The sequence below is a fragment of the Phascolarctos cinereus genome, unplaced genomic scaffold (genome assembly GCF_003287225.1).
Source record: "Phascolarctos cinereus isolate Bilbo 61053 unplaced genomic scaffold, phaCin_HiC Scaffold_4;HRSCAF=312, whole genome shotgun sequence".
NCBI classification, from domain to species: Eukaryota; Metazoa; Chordata; class Mammalia; order Diprotodontia; family Phascolarctidae; genus Phascolarctos; species Phascolarctos cinereus.
This window is the reverse complement of record NW_027555847.1, coordinates 555714711-555732508: the sequence shown is the minus strand read 5'-3', so window position 1 is coordinate 555732508 and position 17798 is coordinate 555714711.

The following is a 17798-nucleotide window of genomic DNA, read 5'->3' as shown; positions in this document are numbered from 1 at the left end:
TTGACATTGCTGTCAGAGTATCCCTTAAATACTGCCTTAATCATGTTCCTCTTCTGCTCAAACATCATCAATGGATCCTCATTACCTACACAACAAAGTCCAAATTCCTAAGCCTGGAATTCAAAGCCCTCCAGAATCTGAATGAAACTGCCCAACTCAAACCTTTGTTCCAGTGAGCCACATATTTCTGTAATTTTGGTCATATTGGAGGCCACAAGGTATGATGAGTGGAAAATGGAGTGTATCTGAAGTCAGGACTCAAGTTCAAATTCTGGCTCCACTTCTTACTTTCAACAAGTTGTTCATCCTCTCTTTGGGCTCTAAATTCCTCATCTTTGAAATAAGGGAGTTGAACTAAGTGATATCTAAGGTCCTTTCCAGATCTAAATCTATAATCCTTTTACTTAGAATGCCCCACTTCCTCCATGTCTGACTCATTCTAACTATCCTAGTCCCAATTCATTTCCTTCTTACTCCATGAACCCTTTCCTAATCAACTCCAAACTACATTGATTTACTTTCTTAGGATGACATAGGTGACATTTAGTCAAAGACTGAATATGTATCTTCAGGCAAGTGCTATGATCTCTCCCCGTGAAACTCCTGGAAGACAATGGTCATATCTTATTCTTCTGTATGCCTCAAACACCACCCTGCCTTGTTCTCCTGTACTCTACACATTCAAACAATGCCTGGCCCAGGGCTATGTACATAGCAGGCACTCAAATATTTCGTGAATTGATTTATTAAGGAGTATACAGAACTGACGGCAGGTGTGGACACCTGTCAGGTGTTGTTTTTAAACATTTATAACAAATATACATATAAGACAGAAGTATGTTTCAAATAAAATAACAGATTTGAGTAACATTTTTAATTTGGTTCTATACTAACATCCTACAGGATTGTTTTAGACATTGAGACAATAATTACTTCACAAATCCGTGTTTTTTTACCAAGCATGTTTATTATGAAAAACTTTTAAAGCTCTGACACTTACCTATAATTCTTTTCTTGCCAGGATGGATGGATGACATCTGGTAAAATAACTTGATTGACCACTTGTCTTTCAATTCACAAGTATAGCTCAATGTTCTTATTTTTTTACTATTCTGATGTATGCATTCATGCTACAGGTGGAAAGGTAGCCAGAATTAATGAACTAATGACCACATCTGGATTTCTGTCAACATTCTAACTAGTATTGTAAAATGTATGCATGTGTTTATATGTGTGTGTGGTACCTAGGGTCCATTATTTGTATGCCCACTTTAGTTTGTCAAAAGGCAGCTCAAAAAGGGAGTCTGACTAGATATCTCTGGACTCTCATCCATCCCTCTCCAAGGGAAAAGGAGACAGAGTTACAACTTTGTCCCACTTTGGTCTCCTATGAGACAGGATACTGGGCTAGAATTTATATCTATCCCCTCCCCAAATATTTCTAGTCTAGGGGAAATGATTTTTGGGTTCAAGATACTCTCCTGGTCTCCATCCCTTAACTGCAAAGCTATATCTGAAGGCTTGACTCCCTACCCACTAAATGCTAATTACACAAAGACAATCACAAATATTGAATCATAAATACTACTTGTGACTATTGTGGAAGTCTAATCCATGTGGAGCTGCTATTGTCTCATCTCCAGCTCCAAGAGTTTTGCTACAGCTTTAAAGCTATGTAGAAGTTTTACAGCTAGAGGCGACATGGGCTGCTAGCTGTGAGAAAGCATACTAAAACTTTATGGTATCTTATGAACCTGTGAAGACATTAGCTACTAATGTGTTCCAACTGTGGCAGCATGGGGAAGTGGATAAAGTGCCTCACTTGTAGTCAGAAAACCCAGATTCAAATCTTGCTTTGCTATTCCAAAATTGACAAATCACTTAACTCCTCAGAGCTTCTCTCTCCTCATTTGTAAAATGGAAATACTGATTCTTGTACAACCTATTCAACATGGTTGTTAGAAGGAATGCACTTTGCAAAGTATTGTATGTGTATTTTATTGTCATTCGTTGTAATTGTAAGGTAACAAAACCAGCATATGACTTATTAAAGGGATTTCTTTACTTTCTTTACTTTATAGCCACCCATACTCATCTATATCCTGAAATACTAAAGTATGCTGATTGTCCTAGTGGGTTTTTTCTCAATGTATCAATTAATAAGCAATTTTTAAGTTCCTACTATGTGCAAGGCTCTGGGGGATACAAAGACAAAAACCCTAAAATTGTGTGATTTATAGACAGACAAATGAATAACTCAGCTATTACCTTGATAACTTGCCCTCCCATGCCAAAAAAAAATTGGCTCTGGGTACCAAAATGAGCCAAAGTACACTGGTGAAATTCACCAAATAATTATTCAGTTCTTCATTTTACCTTGACTACATAGACAAATCTAATGGCCAATTATCTGATTTTTTTTTTAAAAGGAAACATTTAAATAGAAAGATAGCCTGTGGATGTGGAGTTCAGGAAGTGGTATTCCCTTTAACAATCTAAAGTGGGTGTAGATAGACAGCACAATATTCCATCATCTGTTAAAATTTTGGATAATTACATCAACAATATGACCTACATTCACCAGACTGTTTGTGCCAAATGGCAAGCCAACTACACCCTTGTGCTAAAAAGAATATACCATATATCCTACAGGAAGAATTCTCTCTCAAAAAGCCAAAGACTTTATTATGAGGGTAGAGTTGATTCCTAAGGGGTTCATCATGTAGTAATGAAGAGGAAATCAAACCTTTAAACCCTGAAGTGAAAGTCTATTAATAAATTAAATCTTATAGTATTTATTGAAGATAGTATGAGGTCATAGAAAGAGCACTGTCCTGTGAGCCAAAAGACCTATGTTCTAATCCTGGCTCTGATACTAACTAGCCACATGACCTTGGGCAACTCACTGGCCCTCTCTGAGTCTCAACTTCTTCACCAATAGAATTAAAGATTGGACTAGATTATCTCTAAGGTCCCTCCAGCTCTTAAATTCTATGTGCTTCCTACATGTGCAAATACAACAGTACCAACCTACTATTAAAAAGTCATGGATTTCACTTCTGTTATGATGACAGATTAGCACCATTCTATGCACCAATTATCACCCAGTTCCCCTTCTGACCACACAAATACAGAAACAGGTGGCTGGATTTAGGGATATAATTTGTGATGAGAGCAAAGCTTAACCTACTCACACAATGAGAAAACCCATGACCTTGGCTTGATTAACACTGTGTTCTTACCAGCTAAGTTAACCTATAACTCAGGTCTTCTTAAACTGCAAAGATAAATCTTTTCCATAAAATGTTTTTCAAGGCTGGGTTAATCTAATCAAATAAATGAAGAGGTAATGTTGTGCAGTGGAAAGAATCCTACCAGAATGAGTACCTGTGTGACCTTGGGCAAGTCAGTCAGAAATCTATCTACAATACCTTATCATATATCAGGGACATGAATTCTTTAGAAGAATTTCTTAAAAAGAACTCAAACTTATCTCATCAACAGATGCTTTCTCTGACTAGAGATTACAGATTGCTGAGCCAATGGCTTTAATCTCAATAGTATCAAAGAGTACACATGAAAAAGCTCTATACTTAGAATGTAAAAAAAATGCAATCAGGGGGAAGAAATTTGAACAGAGCTTCAGAAAAAGCATTAAAGAGTTAAAAACAGGGGCAGCTAGGTGGCGCAGTGGATAAAGCTCCAGCCTTGGAGTCAGAAGGACTTGAGTTCAAATGTGACCTCAGACACTTGACACTAGCTGTGTGACCCTGGACAAGTCATTTAACCCCTATTGCCCCACACAAAGAAAAAAAAGTTTAAAAAAAGCCTAGTTTATTAAGATGTGGTCATGTGACATAAATGACAGTCATTTATTTGCCAGATATCAGCAGAATTCTCTCTGACTCATATCTAGCTCTTTCTTCTCAAATCTGATACTACACCCCTCCTGCCTCTATATGTTTCTGCAGGCTAACAACAACAATAATAATAATTATGATAATAATAACAGCCTTTATATAACACTTCAAGGGTTGTAAAGTTTTTTAGAGTTAGTGTCTCATTTTATCTTCACAACAACCCTAAGAGTTAGGTACTATAATTATCCCCATTTTATAGATGAGGAAATTGGAGGGTTAGATAAATGAATAGCTAAGAAAGAGAAGAGAGAAAAGTCTCCTGATACCTGGCAAATAAATGACAGTCACATATTTTATGTGGACACAGCCTAAGAAGCTGCACCAGTTATTAACTTTTTCATTCAATTTTTGAAGATCTGTTTAAGTTTTCCTTCCTTGAATGTATTTTTCAATAACTAAATGTAGAGCTAAACAGACTACCCTAAAGAGACTGAACTGGTAATATGACTAGCTAAATGCTGGCAGGAGCAAAGCAGAGGGAGGATTTGGGATTCACAAGAATCACTTAATAGAAGTTGTGCTTGATTCAGGAGAGGTGTGAAGCATCTATGGAAAAGCATTCCTAGTAAAGGCTAAAACAATGTTGAGGAGGATGAGAACTAGATAGGAGAGTAGGGATAGTGATTACTAACAGGTCTTTTGTGCTGCAGACACCCAAAGTCAATATTTAGTTCTTGAAAAAAAAAATCAGTTTTGAATTTTCTAAAGGACCCCAGAAATTGTAGGCTTGGAGAGATAGGAGGAGGGGAGGTGAAGTAAGATGTGAGAGAAGCGGTCTGCCACCCCCCAACACATATTTTCTGCATTAAAAACATAATTAACTTGATTCCTTTGGTTCACAAGATATTTTTACCCAATTTTAGTTTTCTTGGATTTTAATTACAACTTACCTTGCAAAATACTTTGAACTCTGATTTAAAAGTGAGTGAAATATGACTCAAGAAATATGATAAGGCACCCTACCCCATTCCTTTCCATAGGTGAAAGACCCATGATATATTGGACATATTTTCAGATTTTTTTAAAGTATTGATCAGTTATGATGATTTTTCCCTCCTTTTAAAAAACATTATTTGCTATATGGGATGGCTGTCTGAGAATGAGAGGAGGAATACTGCAGAAATTACAGAGATGTAAAAAAGCAATTGATATCAATAAAAACTTATTTTTAAAAATGTAGTGAAGTAGCCAAATGAAAGAAATAGTATGAGTGCCGCCAAACTAAAGTAAAATAGATTATTTTAAAGTGCATTGAAATTACTAACAAAATAGCACCTGACAGTAGTGTGGAGATAAGCTGGAAATAAAAATCTGTTCTAGAATGTCAGGTATAGTGTCCCTAAGGTTGACACAAGAGAGGATGAAGTGTATGCTAACAAGATTCTATGATTCATAGATGCATATTACAGACCACCTGGAAAGAAAAATAAAGATACAAGAAGTTTGGGGAAATAGATTATAAATCTGGCTCAGAAAAAATGAAAAAAATCAGTCAAAAATAATTTATTCAGAATAAGGTCAGAGATTTAGAGTTGGAAGAGACTTCAGAGGTCATCAATCTATAACCTACCCCTTCATTATTTTACAGATAAGGCAACTAAGGAATAGTAATTGGCATGTTGGGTAGATGGGATTTGAACCCACACCTTTGGATTCCTTCCTTTGTGCAAAGGTACCATACTAGATGCTTAGGACACAAATACGTGAGAAAAAATAGTCCCAGCTGTCAATAAACTTACATTCTACTGAGAGGATAAAATATAATCAGAAATAATTATGATCTGTGGCCCAGAGCCCCCAAAGACTTGATTCACACAGATGAGGTCAGACCTTTTGGGCTGACCCACAAAATTTATTCTCTTTATATTATCGCGCCCCCCCCCCATCTGGAGACGTTGCAGGAAAATCTCCAATTATACTCGTGGTGTGGTTCATGTTGAGTTTTCCCAAATGTGGGTAATAGGGTCCCTAGTTCCTATATAAACATTCAACGTGGCAAATGCAAATAGTGTGTAGGACAGCTTTTCTTTCATTTTTACCCACACAGAAAACATATAAGATACAAAGGACTCACCATAGCCCACATACATAAATACACACAAAGCAATCAGCCAGCTCATCAGATCTTCTTAGAAGGGAATCAAATATGGATTTGCCATTGAAGCAATACTTTGAAATTCTGATGATTCTTTCTCTTCCATAGAGTCCTTTACAATCTCTTTTAAATTCCTGCACCTTGGAATGTCAAAAAGCAAAAGTCTTGGGCCCAAGGCAGTGTACCTAGTGAGGAGCAGGTTCAGAAGCACACAGTAGCTATGTGGCTCCGCCTGGAAAAGCAGAATGGGGACTCAGACCCAGCCTCCAGCCCAGTCTGAAACCTGCAGTTGAACAAACAGGGCAGGAATCCAAGACCAAAGGGGAGCCATCACTGTTACTCTGAACTCGCAGAGCTTTCTGCTGGCTGATAGTGGCTGAGTCCAGAAGCACTCTACTGGAACTTCCAACCAGGGACAAGCCCCAGGCGTGTTGCTTCAACCCAAAACTGAGACAAGAACTTGCTGAGTTCAGACTTAAAGGGCAATGAGATCACACCATTTTGGGAGCAATAAGATCTTAGCCTGAGCTGTCCAAGATCCTGGAATAGCACAATACTCAATACCCCCAAGAAAGCAGCAGAAGGGCCCAAGAAGACAAACGCTTAGCATCCACATATCCCCAGAAGTGCACAGAGTGTGGCCCTAACATAAAACCCAAAGTCAGAGAGTAGTTTGGAATAATGGGCAGAAAAAGAAAAACAGAAAAGAAAAAGAAAACCACTAAAAAGAGCTTAAGACACAAACCCAGAAAAGAATGATTCCCAAACACATACAAATAAATTCCAATCTGCTGCCAAGGTCTGTCGATTTTGCCTTGGCAACATCCCTCAAATACGCCTCCTTCTCTCTTCTGGAGCTGCCACCCCTGTAGCACAGGTTCTCATCACCTCATGCTTGGATTATTGCATTTGCCTGCTAGAGAGTCTGCCTGCCTCAAGTTTCTCCCCATTCCAAGGATAGAAGTATGGATTAGAAACCAGAATCCAACAATGTTTATAATAAACATTCTTGAAACAGAAAGATGCATACAGAGATAAAAAAATAAGGAACTGGAACAGAATCTATTATGCTTCAGCTGAAATGGGGGCCTACCCATGAGCAATTTAATTTCTCTAATTATTGAGATGTCTTTACTTGTGGAAGTGTTTTATAACTGTCTTCACATAGTTCTTGTATGTGTGTTGGAAGGTAGACTCCCAAGTATTTTATATAGTCTGAAGTTATATTAAATGAATTTTCTCTTTTCTATCTCTTCCTTCTGGATTTTGGTGGTAATACCCAGAAATGCCAATGATTTAAATGGGTTTGATTTATATCCTGCAACATGTTTACTTATTCAAATACCATACCAATGAAACCTACCAAAGGATTACTTCATAAAACTAGAAAAATAATAACAAAGTCCATCTCAAGGAACAAAAGAGCAAAAATATTAAGGGAATTAATAAAAAAAAAAAAGGTGGGAAAGAAACAGACCTAACAGTACCAGATCTCAAACTATCCTATAAAGATTTATTCACCAAAACAATCTGGTACTGGGTAAGAAATAGAGAAGTTAATCAGTGGTATATATTAAGTACACAAACAAGCACATTAGCCTAGTGTTTGACAGTCTCAAAGATACTAGCTATTTTCGGCAAGAACTTACTATATTTTTTTTTTGTTTTTGGCTAGGCAATGGGGTTAAGTGATTTGTCCAGAGTCACACAGCTATTATGTGTCTGAGGACGGATTTGAACTCCAGTCCTCCTAAATCCAGGGCCCGGTGCTCTATCCACTGTGCCACCTAGCTGTCCCCAAGAACCTACTGTAGACAAAAAAAAAAAAGCAGTCCAGTAGAACTAACTACACACAAACATCTCACACCATATACCAAGAGAAGCTCCAAATGTATACCTGATTTAGACACAAAGGGTGACATCATAAGCAAATTAATAAAGCATGGAAGAAATTGCCTATCAGATCTATGGATAGGGAAAGATTTCATAAACAAACAAATAATATAGGAGTCCACAGGAGGTAAAATGGACAGTTTTGATTAAATAAAATTAAAAGTATTTTTCACAAATAAAAGCAATGCAGCTAAAATTAAAAGAGAAACAGGAAATGGAGAGGGGAACTTTGTACCAAGTTTCTCTGATAAAGATCTCATTTTTGACATATATAAGGAACTGAATAAAATTTGTAAGAATAAGAGGCATTCCCCAATTGATAAGTGGTCAAATAGTCAGTTTTCAGAGGTCTCTGTAGTTTGCTGGCCCATGAGTTAGAACATTAGACCACATAGAAAAAAAAATTGAATTGAATAAAGACAAATGTTACAATACAGTTGGATCAAAAATATAAACTTTCACAAATAAAAGATGGGGAAGAAATGGTTAGATGATATTTTGCCTGATTCCTCTTGCCCAGTTAAGTCATTTTGACTATTAAAAATACACAAATGAAAAATAAAGGACGTATGAAAAAAAGATGTTATCTGCATCTGGAGAAAGAACTGATAAATAGAAGTACGTATAGAAAATGTTACACACACACACACACACACACACACACACACACACACCTATTTGTGTCTAATAGTAGCCCTCTCTAGGGCAAGGGGGGAAGGGAAGAAAAAAAGGGAAAAAAAGAAATTGGAGGGAGTAGTAAGTTGCACATGGTAGATTTGCAGTTTGATATGCAACCTTTTTATTATACTGTGTTATAGAAATGCTTTTTTGTTCTGTGAATTGAAAATAAAATAATTTTTTAAAAATGCTTTGCCTGAAAAAGATGTGGAGGTATTAGTGTACTGTAAGCTCCATATGAGTAAAGAATGTGATATAGCAGCCAAAGAAGCTGAATTTTAGACTACAGTAAGAGAGGCATAATGTCTAGGACTAGGAAAATAATTGTCCTGCTGTATTCATGCATGGTTACACCACTGTGCAGTCCTATGTATGGGTCTGGGGGCCACATTTTAGGAAGGGCAGTGACAAGCCAGAATGCAGAGCAGGAGGGTGAAGTTTCTCAAAAATCATACAATACAATCCAAATTGAATATGTTTATTCTGGAGAAGGGAAAACCCATGGGATGGGAGCAAGATGGGACAAGATAACTATCTTCAATTATTTGAAGAGAGGCAAAGGGGAATTAGACCTGTTCTTCTTCATCCAGAAGACAGAATGAGGAGCAGTGGCCTTAATTTATAAGAGGCAGATTTAGACTTGACATTAGGAAAAACTTTCTAACAATTAGAACTATCCCAAATGGAATGGGCTGCTTCTTTGGAGGTTTTTTTGAGCAGAAACTTAAGTTCCCTTGTCAGTTATGTTGTAGAAGGGTTTCTTATTCACATATGGCATGGCTTCTGATAGTCCTTCCAACTTTTTACAACTATAACTCTTTGACTTCACGCGTTGATTAGAATAGCTAATAATAATTAATGTTTATTTAGCATTTATGATGTGCCAGAAACTGTGCTAAGTGCTTTTCGATTCTTATTTCATTTGAATTTCATAACAATCCTGGGAGAGAGGTGCTATTATTACCCCCATTTTACTTGAGGAAACTGAGGGCAAACAGAGGTTAAGTGACTTGCCTAGGGTCATATAGCTATTGCATCCAAGGTAAAATTTGAACATAGGTCTTCCTGACTCTAAGCCCAGCACTTTATGCACTGTGCCACCCAGATGCCCAGCAAGAAGGTTAAATTGACAGAGATACAACTTCTTTCTTTGAAGAAAAGTAAGCTAAACAAAGCTACTCTTTGATAAAACAAAGTGCAGACCAAAGTTTATGCATACAGGAGGTACACATTGTTCTGTCTTAGACAAAAGCGCAGGAAAAGAATCTTTGGCAACAGACTGGAAAAATTAACAGCCAGAGGTGACTTGGTAAGTGTCCATGTAAGTCCAGAATTAGAAAGCTTCTCTCCAAATGACAAGTAGCCAGGACTGATGACTTCATTCAATTCAACGTAGATTAAAAGCCTCCTGCGAGCTGCACCTGGGAGGGAGCATTCATGTGATAAAATCACAAATCCATTAAAGAATCTGCCAGGCCCACAGAGCACAGGTCCTGGAGTCAGGAGGACCTGAGTTCAAATCCAGCCTCAGACACTTGATACTTACTGGCAGTGTGACCGTGGGCAAGTCACTTAACCCCAATTGCCTCACTCAAAAAAAAAAAAAAGTAGAATCTGCAAGGCCCTTCAAAGGATGTTTGCCATACAAATACAGAAAAAACCTTCAAGGATCTTCAAGTGTAATATGGGGGTTATGAATATATACAAATCAGTGCGACATAAAGGTTTGTTGTTGTTGTTTGTTTTGTATTTTTTTCTGAGCATGTGACTTCATCCGTATAGGAAGCTTCCAGTGAGGAATTTTTACCAATGTCAGTGGTCCCCTTTTCTGCAACTTTAGACAATTGCTGTGGGCACCAAGAGCGTAAGTGTCCAATGCCACACAGACAGTATGTGGCAAAGGCAGTACTCTAAGCCAGCTTCCCTGATCCCAATGCACTGTGTAAGACCTCTCACAAGACAGCTCATATTTGGGTAGAACTTTAAGATTTACTCACAACAACCTTGTGAAGTTAGGTATTGCATAAACTATCATCCCTATTTTACAGAGAAGGAAACTTAGAGGTGAAATGATATGTTTGGGATCATAAAGCTAGTAAAAGTCCAAAGTGGGACTCAAACTTACGTTTCTCGGCTTCAAATCTAGCACCCTTTCCTCTCCATACTGGAGATGGTGAAAGGGCAAGAAATTGATTCAGATAAAGTACTATGAGAAAATGAAATGCAAGTGGTCATTTTAAGCTGATGCAGTTTTTTCTTTATGGTAGCAACTGGGTCTTGATAAAAAAAATAAATAAACAAAAAGGATTTCAGTAGGCAGAAGTGTAGAAGGAAGATGTTCCAGGCATGAACAAATGTAGGAACATTAAGGGACTATGGATACCGATCAGGGAAGAGTAAGCCAGTGGGATGCTAAAAGTAGACTCCAGCAAGGAATGTAGAACAAAATAAGGCTGAAAAGGTAAATTGGAACTACATTGTAGGATGTCAAATTCCAGGCTAAGAAACTTATATTTTTATCTTATTAAGTCTGAAAAGGTAAATTGGAGCCAGATCATGGAGGACTTCAAATTCCAGGATAAGGAACTTACATTCTTATCCTACGACTCAATTGGATGATTTTAATATATTGCCAAACAAGACATCACTAATTAATACTAAAATGGCTTTTCTCTTATATTTCATAAATCTACAAGTAAGTGCTCTAAGATGAAAATAACATCTAATTATCTTTTTTTAAAACCTGGATTTTACTATGAGCTAACAAAGTCCATATACCTTGAGGTGTTAGGTTAATCAACTATATGGTTTAATGACTTTAAGATTTCTCCTAAACTGGTTTTGACATATATAGAGAAACTAAAGTCACTTACTAACACTCACTGAGGCTCCTCTAGATGAGACTATTTCAAGTTCAAGGTACTCTGTGGGTCTGTATCCACTCAAAATCATAACTTACAAGTCCATACCAATGTATCTACTTTTACTAGTCAGAGAGAGGACATGTTTAATTCAAATGAAATACATTTAATGATGTCATAGATATACGGGATGCCTGCAGCCCTCTCTATTATCTCTCAAATGGCCATGTAAATGCCCTGTTCTCTCTGTCTCTCTCTGTCTCTCTCTCCTCCTTCTCCTCCTCCTCCTTCTGTTGCGGTGTAAGAGTTTGAGAGGTTGTGACCCCTCAAAGACCGGGGTACAGGACGGGTCGTCTGGAATGAATTCACAGACTCAAGCATTCTTTAATTCAAGGTGGCAAAGACTTATTGTTACGCTTTTCAGAAGGCAAGGATTCTTAAAGGATCCTGCAAGAGACTGAGAATGCAGCTAGGATTTATACAGAAAAGAGCATGGGAAAGAAATGCCAGGAACACTGATGGATGGGAAAGTACAGGAAGTACACCGGACAGGGAGGGAGATGACAGAGGTATGGATCTTTGGAGTCTGGCAGGAGGAAAAATCCTTGGGCTGGCCAAGGACAAAACTCCTTGGGCTGGGCAAGGCACCCCTCTCCCTCCGTCTTGATGAGAGAATGTTCTGCAACAAGGGAAAGCTTTCTTACAAGACAGGAGCTGCTACAAAATTGGGAGGCTTCCAGAGACATGATCTGAGGGCTGGGGCTTAAACAGCCCAGCTCTGTGTAGCTGTACCAGGGAGAGAGATAAGGGTCATGCTGAGGCCCATGCATGAATAACTGCTAGGCACAGTGTCCTTGGGCTGGGGAGTGGTTGTCAGAGACAGTGTTTCTGAGACTAGGGTGAAATTGGGGTACAAGTACAAGCACCAAAGCACCCCATCCCTTCCACCCCACCCCCCACCATTGACTAGCTCACTCCAACCTGCCTTCACACTGGGAGCTCTAGGTTACCCAAGAAGGATCATCAGCAAGCAATTACATTCACATCTTCTCATTGTCCTAGGAGTAACTTTGCTGGGGGAGAATGTACACACACCCACTAACTACTATAGCTCTTAAGTCCTCACTCATATACTTCCATATACACAAAGCAGCCACAAATGATGACGCTTCTAAAATCTTAAACTTGATTTAGTAATAGGTAAAAGAAATAAATAATAATATAACAGGTATTCATACAAAGTAAATGTAGGAATAACAAATATATTATGCATATCAGCCTGGGTCCCATTCTTCCAAAAGTGCCTTCAGTATTTGTATGGGAGATTAGGCACATTGGAAACTTGTCAGGAAAGCATGTGAAGGAGAAAAACCCATATGCTTCAGGTAACTCACAAATTTGAACTTCAGACTTTGATGTCACTAATCTATTCAGGAACATCTGTCCCACACAAAGTCACTTCTCCACTAACTTAGCATCTGCAGGTCCTCATTGCTCTCCAGCTAGACAAATCTTCCCTTCTCAAGTCACTATAGCATTTACATGTTCTTTCAATTTACAATTACCCTTAAGAGGGCATCAGAAAAGTGTTACCTCTTAAGTTGGTGAACAGTTGCCTTTAAGCCATAGAAGTGAAAAGCTCATCAAACTGGCTATTTCTGGGCACTAGAAGCTTAGACATCTGTTCACTCAACAGGATGTTGAATCATCCAATTAAATGCAGCAAGCAGCATTCATAGCAACAGAACCAGGTTGACTCTTTGAACAAAGCAAGCAAACCTATCCATCTCTTCATTCACTATGATTTTGCTTCATCCAATTAAATCTCAGCATATCTTCACATACGGTAAAATAGCCACAAAACCTTTCTCCCCAACAAGCCACAGAAGGGGATCAAAGAGCCACAGGCACACATCCCATAAGGTCTAGGTCTAGGGGGCTCTGGAGGGCAATAGCAGTTAGTAGCTAGCTTCTAAAGAGCTTAAATCTTTATTCATCCAGTCAGGAATTAGCAACTGAAACCTTTTCATCAGCTGACTACTCTTGCTGCTTTTCCCCCCTAGGAAGTCCCCAAAAAGCTGCTTTTTTTTACCCCCTGCTGAGTTTTCCTCCCTGGCCCATTCTTGACCACACCAGCCTCAGCTCCAATGTTCCTCAGTGGCTTAAACTCAGAGCCCCCTGATACTCAGTGACTCACTGTTTGCTTATGAAGTAAAAACTCACTAAATTTATTTCATGGAAATTAAGTCTTTATTTAACCATCTTTCAGTTTCCAAATAATTTTGACTTTTTATTTATTGAGTTTTGCCTTGTGAAGTCTTAAAACAATTATATGCAAATGAGCAGAGAGATCATAATGCCCAGTAGCTCTCATTTCTCAAAACATCCTTCCATTTCAGTCCTTGATCTTGAAACTTTTTCTTCATAACCACATTATAACTTTTTTTTAATGAATGAAAATTATTAGGGGCAGCTAGATGGCACAGTGGATAGAGCACCAGCCCTGAAGTCAGGAGGACTTGAGTTCAAATTCGGCCTTAGACACTTGACATTTACTAGCTGTGTGGCCCTGGGCAAATCACTTAACCCCATTGCTAAGCCAAAAAAAAAAGAAGAAAAGAAAATTATTTCACTGCCTCTCTGAGCCATTAAACTATTCATTTACAATTGAGGCATCTGTTTTGCTGTATTTGAAAAGATGTTGATATTTCATTCAAGTAGCATCATGGTAAATGAAGCAGTGAATAGGTGATTTAAGCCTTTATATGTATGCCTCAATTCATTTTCTGTCCCAAATTGCTCAAATTCCATCTAAAAACTATTTTTTACGGACATGCTTTAGCGGTTTTTATTAAACCTATTCTTTTCCTACTCCTTTAAGACATCAAACTGTTTGTCCATGAATGATACAATACTTTATATCCTTTGCCAGTTAATTTGACTCTTTTCTTTATACAAAAAAATACTTTTCTCTGCCTCTTTCATCATTAAACCTCTACATGAAAAGTTCTTAAAGAAATGGTATTTTACAATGAAATAGAATGGTAAGAAGAGTAGCAATAAAATGTTTCCCCCATAAAAAATGAAGCATAGTCTCCCACACCTTGAGTGGACCTGTGTGCAGAACATGTGTTGAAAGGTATTAACATAGTGAACACGTAGCCATAGTATACCCATGAAGGGATATATACATACTGAAAACACATGACCAGAATACAGATGTGGCAACAAATACCACCAATGAAGTAGTACTACAAACATTTCCCAGTGATCTCATTGCACTGATCCTGCTGGATTTGACTCCCATTGATGTCCCATGGCATACAGTTGCTGGCAGACAGACTCTATCAGGCATTGCTCTCAGCTGGATATTGTAAAGTTGCTTCTCTGAGCTGTTTCTCTTGGTTAGGAGTTGCCAGGTGCTACTCTATCATAAGACCGTGAAGCTTCTTTATGATTCTAGTTTCTGGTTGCAGCTGGACTCCTCAGCTGGTATACTATCTCTTCTGCACACTATGCCTGGCACATAGTAGGTACTTGATAAACGCTTAGCTAATTAGCTGCCATAGCTCTTTCAGCTAAAAGTGCAAAGGTTTTTTCCTACAGGTACTAAAGAAATGTTAATCCTAAAACATCTGCTCATGGCACTAGAAAAAAAAATCCTTCCTAGCTTTTTTTCCAAAAGAAAGTCTGTTTCTTAGAATCCTGTCTAGAATACACTTTATTCTATAGAAGGAGATTCCTTGCCCCAGGCACCAAAATCTGAAGCACAGACACTTACTGCCATCAAGCTTAAATCTATTTTTTCACCTCTTTTTCTTGGCCACCAAAGGCTGTGTCTCTATCATAAACCCAACTTTCACATAGGGTTAGAAATTCCTTTGAAACCTCCCCCACTTTAATTTCCCATCACCAAAGTAAACTCTTTTAGAGACCTTTAGAAACTGCTAATGGCCCTTAGTATTTGGGTTCCCAATTTTCAACTCCAAACTCCTTTTCTTCCTCCAGATCTCTTGATATTATATGAATAGCTATGGAATATATGGGTCTTACATTAGTTATACCCTGTTCTTGCTACATGAGTAAACCACTTTCTTTTGTAGTCATCCCTCTCCCTGACAGCATTGTTTACATCCATTTTCCTGTGCAGCTTTTTACTGGTATTATGATGCTATCTACTTATACATATCATGAGGCTTTCTATTGTCCTTTGGGTGACTTATAACAACTGTTCTTTGGAGACTGTAGTAGTCCATGACATGAAGCCACACAGAACCATGAGAATATTACTGTTAGAAAGATGAGCCTATGTTTCAGGAAAAAATTTGGCATCACTAAAAGAATTTCTCAATTACCCAACTGCAATCTATCCCACTTTCTTCTCTTGTTCAACTCTGAAACCAGTTGAAATGACCAAGACATATATACTGATGGATCAGCTCTACATATTGTTCCTATGACTGCACATTTTAGTCTGGGTAATAGTCATATTTCACCCATGTGATTTTTCCTTTGTGGATAACTTGAATTATTATGTATCTAATTTAGGGCACTCTTAAGTGTTCTTGGGTTTGATGCAATCAGCAGAATATAATTTAAAAACAGGGATATCTGGAAGATGTCACTACCTAGACACTATCCCTTTTCTATTTAGTATCTATGGTAGGCATCATCTTCCATGATAGTGATGTAATTCTCTCTATTTTATGCCTTGCTTAATCCCATTGATCTGAGGATCATAAAAAGGTATTTATGTCAATATATCTTGCAAGGAATTTTGTATAATTTGACATAAGCATGGGAGAAACCTTTTGGAGGATAATCTTTAGATAGAGTTTCACTATGTAACTGGCAAGATGAAGTAATTACTTTCCCCAAACCTCAGCAACCCAAAAACCTCATAAAAGGAATTATGCTAAAAAGTAATTGCTGCTGAATACCCAAGATTAAAAGTAAAACAAAACAAAATCCCTGTACAAAGTAAAAGTTTTATGATATAACAGAATTTTAGTACTTGGAGTTCCCATTCAGAGTCCCTATGGCCAACCCACTCCATGCTTCTTGCTCAGTGAACACAAACAAATCTGCAGCCTTGTAATCAGGTTTCAGCAACAGAAATACCTGTTTATTCAGTCCACATCATTGACCCAGCCTGAAATGCCACCACCACCACCACCGCCCTCCCACCCTTGCCAGATGCACAAAAAGCAGCAGATATATATTCTGTCAAGTCGCACAAAAGAAAGGGACAGTGATTCAAAGAAGGAAGGGTGGTGTTTTTTTTTTTATTCTTCAGGCGGAGCCAAGATGATCAAGTAAAAGCAGGGACTCACCTGAGCTCTCCCCCAAACCCCTCCAAATACCTTTAAATAATGTCTCAAAACAAAGTGTAGAGTGGCAGAACCCACAAAAGGATGGACCAGTGAAATAATTTTCCAGCCCAGGACAATTTAGAAAGTCAGCAGAAAAGGTCTGTTATACCACAGCGAGAGTGGAGAATAGTCTAGAGTGGCCACAGGTGGCAATTGAATCAGTGGCAGCAGTGGTGGTTTCCAGACCTCTGAGCCCACAGAAGGGAAGGGGGTCAGACAACTGACCAGAAGGAGATTACAGGGATCCTTTTGTTTGCACTGGGGGCGGGATTCTGTTGCACTGCCCATGCTTGGATCTGTGTTGCTGTCCTGGGTCTCAGTCCTAGGGTAAGGAGGAGCACTGGCACACCAGAGCTTGTGGCCACAGGGGAACAGAGACTCTAGTCACAGTTCCAGGGTGGAAAAGAGTGCTTTGTGGTTTGTGGTTGCCCACAAACCAATGTACAGGAGAGTAGTAAACACATCTCTCCCTGGATCATACCAAAAATTTATAGGTCCCCAGAATTATCTCTGAAAACAGCTGCACAAAAAACATGAAGCTTGGGACAGTGCCACCTCCACTCTGGAAGCAGAGCATAGAGATAAAAGTCAAGAAATAGGCTGTAAAATGAGCAAACAGAAGAAAAAAATCTTGACTACATAAAGTTACTATGGGAGGCCTGTGCAACCTGTGGCACATCAAAGGATTTCAGGTGGCCTGCCAAAAATGTAGAGGATGTTTTCCATTTTTCATGGGTCACCCAAAATCCTTTGGTATGCTACAAGCAGCCTTCAGGCTGCAGGTTATGCAGGCTTGTAGTATGGTGACAGGGAAGACCAAAGCACAAACTCAGAAGAAGACAACAAAGTCAAAACTTCTATATCCAAGCCTCAAAAAAAAAAAAACGAATTGGCCCCAAGCCATGGAAGAGCTCAAAAAGGATTTTAAAAATCAAGTAAGAGGGGCAGCTAGATGGCGCAGTGGATAGAGTTCTGGAGT